We start from the raw sequence: 7359 nt of genomic DNA, 5'->3' as shown, positions 1-7359 counted from the left end.
CTCTTTGGAGCAGTCTGGTTTCTGCATGTTCCATGCCTGGTTTCCAAGCCTTCCGTCAATCCTGTGAGCTTCCCTATATCCTTCCAATAAATTCCCTGTTTAAGTTAGTCAGCATATGGTGATCACGACCAATGTGATCTAATACTGATCTTCGAATATTCTAGGTGAGGTAAAGTAATTCAGGCTGAGCCTTGTGATGTTCACAGTACTAGCACTATACTGAATCAATATAGGCAAGTCTATTTTTGAGAGAAGAATGGAGCCGTAATCCCAAAACATTCCCCAAATGATCATGAGCAAAGGGGGTTATTGAAGGCAGATACAACAAAGTAATGTACTTACTTCGTATTTTATTTATAGCTGGGATGGAGAATGTGAATTGATTTTTTTTCCCTCCAGCATTTTATTATGAAAAATTTTAAACGTACAGCCAAGTTGAACAAACTTTACAGTGAACAACCCTATGTCCACTATCTACATTCTATAATGAAAATTTTACTTTATTTGCTTTGTCATATATCTATATAACCATTCCTCTAAACATCTGTTAATCCATCTTATTTTTTTTTTAAGATTTTTATTTATTTGAGAGAGAGGGAGAGAAAGAGAAAAGAATGGCAGAAGTTGGGGGAGGGGAAAGGGAGAGGGAGAAGCAGGCTCCCTGTTGAGCAGGGAGCCCAACACCAGGCTTGATCTCAGGACCCCGGGATTATGACCTGAGCCAAAGGCAGATGCTTAATAATCTGAGCCACCCAGGTGCCCCTAATCCATATTATTTTGATGATATAATTCAAGGTAAATTGTAGACTTCAGTATACTGATATCTGTATATTGTATTATGTATGTCATTAAAACTATTAATTTACACTTTTTAAAAAAGATTATTTATTTATTTATTTATTTATTTATTTGACAGACAAGAGATCACAAGTAGGCAGAGAGGCAGGCAGAGAGAGAGGAGGAAACAGGCTCCTTGCTGACCAGATAGCCCCATGTGGGACTCAATCCCAGGACCCTGGGATCATGACCTGAGCCGAAGGGGAGAAGCTTTAACTCACTGAGTCACCCAGACGCCCCTAATTTACACTTTTTAATGTAAAACTGACACACTGTGAAATGCACAAGTCTTGGGTATTAATTTTTTGAGTTTTCACAAATGCATATACTTGCGTGGCCCAAACTCCTATTTCCTTCATCTTAGAAAGTTCTCTTGTCCTTCTTCCTAGATACTCCCTGCCCCTGCTCCGCAGCTCCCCTCCCTCTCCCCAACATCAGTACTCTGATTTTTCATCATGGAGCTGATTTCCTATTTTGGGAAACAGGTGAGCTAACAAGATAGGTGCCTGAGTCTCTCGTCATAGGGCTACCGAAACATTACTGTAGATGTAACTATATGGAGAAAATTGTATTTAGCACAGCTACTCTTGGGGAGAGTTCTCTAGGTGGTTGAAGAGTGTTTTACCTAGGTAGACTCTTGGGGTGGGAGGAATTGGCTTTTTAGAAAGCAAGCTCTAGTCACAGCCAGTGAGATTCTGTTTCTAGGACTGTGCAGAGGGGCCTCAGGTCCTCCCAACCATCATTCAGTCAGTTTCTCCTTTAAGTAAAGGACACACACATCCCTAAATAACATCTGTTCAGAGGCGTACAGATGTTTAGCGACCTGTAGTGTGAAATTATCTGTATGAGTCCTCAGATGCCTCTAGGCCTGAAGTGAAAGGGAAATACACGCTGAATAAACGTATGGCAATTCTGTTTATGTCGTGTTAATTACTAGCTAGGAGACACACATGAGATCTTAACTCTTATGCATTTGCTACAGAATACTTGACTGAAAAGACTGAAAAGAGAGGAACAAAATGTAGACTTTTAAACTCGCGGATGGTAGGCTCTGGACAGTGGCAGGGATGGCCTGGAGTCTGGGGAGGGCAGAATAAGCTCTACTCTTTTTTTTCCTACAGGAGGCTTCGTAATGGTCTGTGGTTGTCATGAACTGGTGAAACTCCAGATGTAGTCTCTCAACTTTTCTATTTCCTGCCATTGGCAGAGGGGGTGATCTGATCGCTTAGCATAATTCAGTATTAAGCTTGACCTCACAGGGACAGGCAGGCTCCTTATTTCTCTCAAAGGGTTATATTCACCTGGAAATAAAAATGTATGTGGTTCCAGGAGCTATCACCGCACATCAGTTAGGATGGTTATTATGAAAAGGCCAAGAGATAACAAATGTTGGCGAAGATATGGAGAAAAGGAAATCCTTATATGCTATTGGTGGGAATGGAAATTGGTTATAGTCATTATGGAAAACACCGTAGAGGTTCCACAAAAAGTTAAAAATAGAACTTCCATTCTACCACATGATCTACCATACGACCAGCCATCCCACTCCTGGCTATATATCTGAAGGAAACAAAATCACTGTCTTGGAGAGATATCTGCACTCTCATATTCATTATAGTATTATTCAGCATAGTTGTGATATGGAAACAGCCTATGTGTCCTTCGGGAGACAGAGAAAGAAAATGTTGTGTATCTGTATAATGGAGTATTATCCATCAGGATAATCCTGCCATTCATGACAACATGGATGAAACTGAAGGATGTTATGCTAAGTGAAGTAAGCCGCATAAAGACAAAACTATATAGTATCACTCATATGTGGCATCTAAAAAAAAAAGGCAATTTCATAGAAACAAACAATAGAGTGGTTGCTAGGGGCTGTGGGTGGGTGAAAATGAGGAGATGTAAATCAAAAGGTATAAACTTTCAGATAAAGTTTCAGATAAACTATTAGATAATGTTCTGAGGAGCGAATGTACAGCATGGTGACCTTACATAATCGTGTGGTACTGTACACTTGAAATCTGCTGAAAGTAGACACACATGCACTCATGCGCGCACACGTGTTAACTGTGTGAGGAGATATGTGTGTTAATTATCTTAGTTTTGGTAATCAATTCACGGGGTGCCTGGGTGGCTCAGTGGGTTAAGCCTCTGCCTTTGGCTCAGGTCGTGGTCTCAGCATCCTGGGATCGAGCCCCGCGTCGGGCTCTCTGCATAGCGGGTAGCCTGCTTCCCCTCTCTCTCTCTCTGCCTGCCTCTCTGCCTGCTTGTGATCTCTCTCTCTCAAATGAATAAAATCTTTAAAAAAAAAAAAAAGAAAGAAAATATTTTCGGAGGGTTCCAGAGTATTTCAGTGAGCTCACTTATGATGAGATGTTTAATGATTTTCTAATTCTTAGTCATTTTAGGTTGTGTCCATTTTTTACTGGTATAAATAACACTGTGATGGATGTCTTTTTTTTTTTTTAAAGGTTTTATTTATTTAAGAGAGAGAGAAAGTGAAAGCATGAGCAGGGGGTGGGGCAGAAGGAGAAGGAGAAGAAGCAGGTTTCCCACTGAGCAGGGAGCCCCACGTGGGGCCATCTCAGGACCCTGAGATCGGGACCTGAGCCAGAGGCAGACGTTTAACCAACTGAACCACCCACGTGCCTCTGGATGCTTTTGTGTACATATTATCTCCATGCGTTGGCAGTTATGTACAAGTATGAATGGAGGTTACACTAAAGGCTATTACTGTTTGCTTAGGAACGTGCATACCTTTCCCTCAATGTATGTAAGCACAGATAGTGAAGGGTAAAGAAAGCAAGCTAGCTAGTGAAGATCGTCTGATGGGCTCCGCGGCCTGTGCCAGGGCTGGCTACCTCTCCATTCTACCAGGAGTCGAAGACAGGGACCCAATTTTGCAGTGGATACACCGTGTCCTTTTGCAACTCAATATTTTAAGTATTGAAAATCTTTGCATTGCTTAACCTATTATTTGCCATTTTGCACTCAGGCTGCTGCCTATTTTACTTATCTAATTTTATATGTGATTCCAAAATTTTTATACCCTTGTTGGTGATATCAATAATATATCTGTCTCCTTATCATTATTAATCAGTGTTCTATTAATGAATCAAGATTTTTTGTTTTTCATCCCAAAGTTTTAAGGCATTTTTGTAAACCAGAAGTTTATTTTGTTTTTTAACACCTTTTTGTGCCTTCCCTCATATTTCTGATTTATTATTTTAATATGTTTTCATTAAGTAAAATTTCTGGGTCTAATTACACAAATAAGTTTGTGGCTCTTTATTCATGTACCAAATACAAAGGTGCCACATTTATTTTACATTCATCTACAAAACCCAAAATTAATATTGTGTATTTTGAAATAAAACTTTAGAACAGTAAGCATAGTGCTGTGTAGCAGGAAGACACAGAAGCATCTGGAAAAGCAGTTCCTGTCTCACTGACTGCCTATTAAGTGAATTTATTGGTTTAAAACCCAGAGGTTGCTGACCTCCAAGGTTGTCAGAACTAGCGCTTCCCCCTGATTCTGAATGAAAGGATCTGAGCTCTCATTATGTTTGACTGCAGCAAAGTTAGGCTTTTCCCACTTTCCCCTCCCCAAGGGCTCTGAGACTCCCTCGAGAATACCCGAGTATTTCCCACATCAGTCCTAGACTTCACTGCACCCTTGGGCCAGTGACCTCCTTCTGGCCTGCATCTCTAATCTTTGGATAATACCTTCTTATTATTTCCAAACTGGCTTTCTAAGGCCACTGCAGCTCACCCTATAGAGCTGTAACCCAAATGGGGACATAGGCCCATCAATTAGTACGCAGAGTTAGCTGAGATCGGACTGCAACATTTAAACAAAACTCTACTCACAATGCTGGGTAACTGGTTGGCTTAAAGATAGAATCCTATTATGAACGCATCTCCTCTAGTTCTACAATTATTTTGCATGTCTGTATTCCAGGGTTAACATCTAGCCCTGGGAGGGAATACATCAGTGAACAAGACAGATATATCCTCCACCTCCAAGGAGATTACTGCCTTGTTATGGAAGATTTATATTTTAAAAATATGCATACTTAGTGACATGACTAATTAAAACTGTGCTGATTGCAGTATATAAGGTACAGGCAACCTACACATGGGTAAACCATGAAGTGGGAGACAGTGGCACAGTTGAGGAATTCCAGGAAGGTCATAGTGATTGAGGGCAGAGAGAGAATCAGAAAGAATGAACTGGAGCCACAGAGGGAAGGAAACCCCGGGTCACGTGGGGCCTTGTTGACCGTATTAAAGATTTTGACCTTTATTCCAAGAGCAATAGGAAGCCACTGAAAAGTTTTATGAGGGCTTAAAGAAATATTAATGACAGGAAACAACCTATCTATCCAACTGAAAGGAGAAGACTTTAAAAATTATATTACTACCAGGAATAGAATACTTTTCATTATGAAAAATGTTCATTGGTAATTTTTAATGGCATAGAAAAATGAAAGTAACTAAAGTTAAAATTTAATAGTTAATAGGTTAATAGGTTAATAGATATCCATGAATAGAAAAAGTTAGCAATGGTAAAATCTACATTTGAGGGCTTCCATGAATCTTACTTCTTTCATATTTTTCTGAGTGTTCTACATTTTCTATAATGAATGTGCATTAATTTTACAACTCAAGAAAAAAACATTGTAATATTTTAATTTCTGATCCCTCTGAATTGGTTGCTTCTGAAATAATTTATTTGTGGACCCAGTAAAAGTGAATTTTAGGTAAACTTCATTCACTTTTCTTTAACTTTATTTGGACATGGATGAGACTAACACGTGTGTGTATGTGATTGCCACATCTGGTGACTTGAGAACTTGTAACGTGTGTGCAGAAAAGAGTTAAAGCAGCAGACTAGAAACTTCTATCCTTGGAAATGCCTGTTTGCAAGGTGGCCTTTGACTGGCATCTGGAAACCTGGATTTCTGGAAGGTTTCTATCATTTGCAGAACTGATAAGCGTGGCTCACTGGGCCTAGACCTTTTGCACAATGTGGTTTCTGCTGAATACTGGCTTTCCTTTTGGGAATCTGGAATTTTGGAACATGCTAGGCAGAGGGTGCCTGTGTGACCAGCCCCCAGCAAAAACCCTGGGGGCTGAGTTTCTAATGAACTTGGTTGGTAGACAACATTTTACATGTGTTGTCACAGTGCGTTGCTGGGGAATTAAGTGTTTCCTCTGTGACTCCACTGGGAGAACACTCTTGGAAGCTTTCATGATTTCCACTGGCCTTTGCTTTGATTTTGCTTTGATATTTTTGATGTAATAAGTCAGAGCCATGAGTATGGCTTTCTCTTGAGTCTTGGAATCCTCCCAGCAGATCATCAAACCTGGGGGTGGTCTTGGGGACCCCTGACACATGTTGTTGAAAACTTTATGCCAGAATTGTGTTTTTAATTGACATTAAGACATAATTTAGGGGTGCCTGGGTGGTGGCTTAGTCAGTTACATGTCCATCTGACTCTTGGTTTTGGCTCAGGTCATGATCTCAGGGTCCTGGGATCAAGCCTCTAATCTAGTTCAGAGCACAGCAGGAAGCCTACTTGAGATTTTTCTCTCTCTCTCCTTCTCCTTCTACCCTTCCCCTTGCTCATGTTCTTTCTCTCTCTCTCTCTCTCTCTAATAAAATAAAATCTTCAAAAAAAATCATTTAAGTGTGGGAATGAACTTAAGTGGAGAAGCATGCTGACTCCATATCAGTAAAATGCGACAGTATGTTTATATTAGTGTATGACCATATAGAACTAGCTAAATTTATGCTCATTTACAGAAAGTTTATTGCTGACTTGGTTTGAGTGTCAGTGATTCACAATGGCAGCACAGTTGTATTTGAAAACAAAAATTTCTAAATAACTTCCAAATATTTTGCAGGTCATCTAAAACCAAATAGTTTATACTTTACCATATTTTCCTATTTAGCTCAAAGTTATTAGATTTCAACTTAGTGTATAGTTTTAGCTCCAGACCTCATAAATGTGTGTGTGTTTATGTTTAGTCCTGCTTTGTTTTGCTTAACATGAAATTATGAATATTGTCATATCAGAAAATATCCTTTTTGACCAAAATCTCACTTGGCACAAGGTTCTATCTTATGGATGTTCTATGTAATCAACTAATTTCATCTTCTAATACATTTAGGCAGTTCCTCAACTTTTGGTATTTAAGCAATACTGCTATAATATCCTTATCAGATTTTTGAAGGTTGACATTTTTAAAAATCAATGGGAATATATAACTGATAAAAAGATATCTAAAATTTAAACCTATAAAAATATGAAAGATTATATTCTAAAATAATATAATTGAATATTTACATAAACTTGGAGGAAGATGTTTGAAGCATGGTTTCAAACAATGGAAGAAATCACAATGAAAGAGTATTGGCTTTCTATAAGATATAAAAACATATTTGCTATAAAAGAGAAAAATCATAAAAAAGGCTAAAGGACAAGAAAAAAATGGGAATAAAGAAACAATGAG

This window comes from Lontra canadensis, unplaced genomic scaffold, assembly GCF_010015895.1.
Source record: "Lontra canadensis isolate GAN:19392208 unplaced genomic scaffold, GSC_riverotter_1.0 scaffold19, whole genome shotgun sequence".
NCBI classification, from domain to species: Eukaryota; Metazoa; Chordata; class Mammalia; order Carnivora; family Mustelidae; genus Lontra; species Lontra canadensis.
This window is presented reverse-complemented; position numbering follows the sequence as displayed.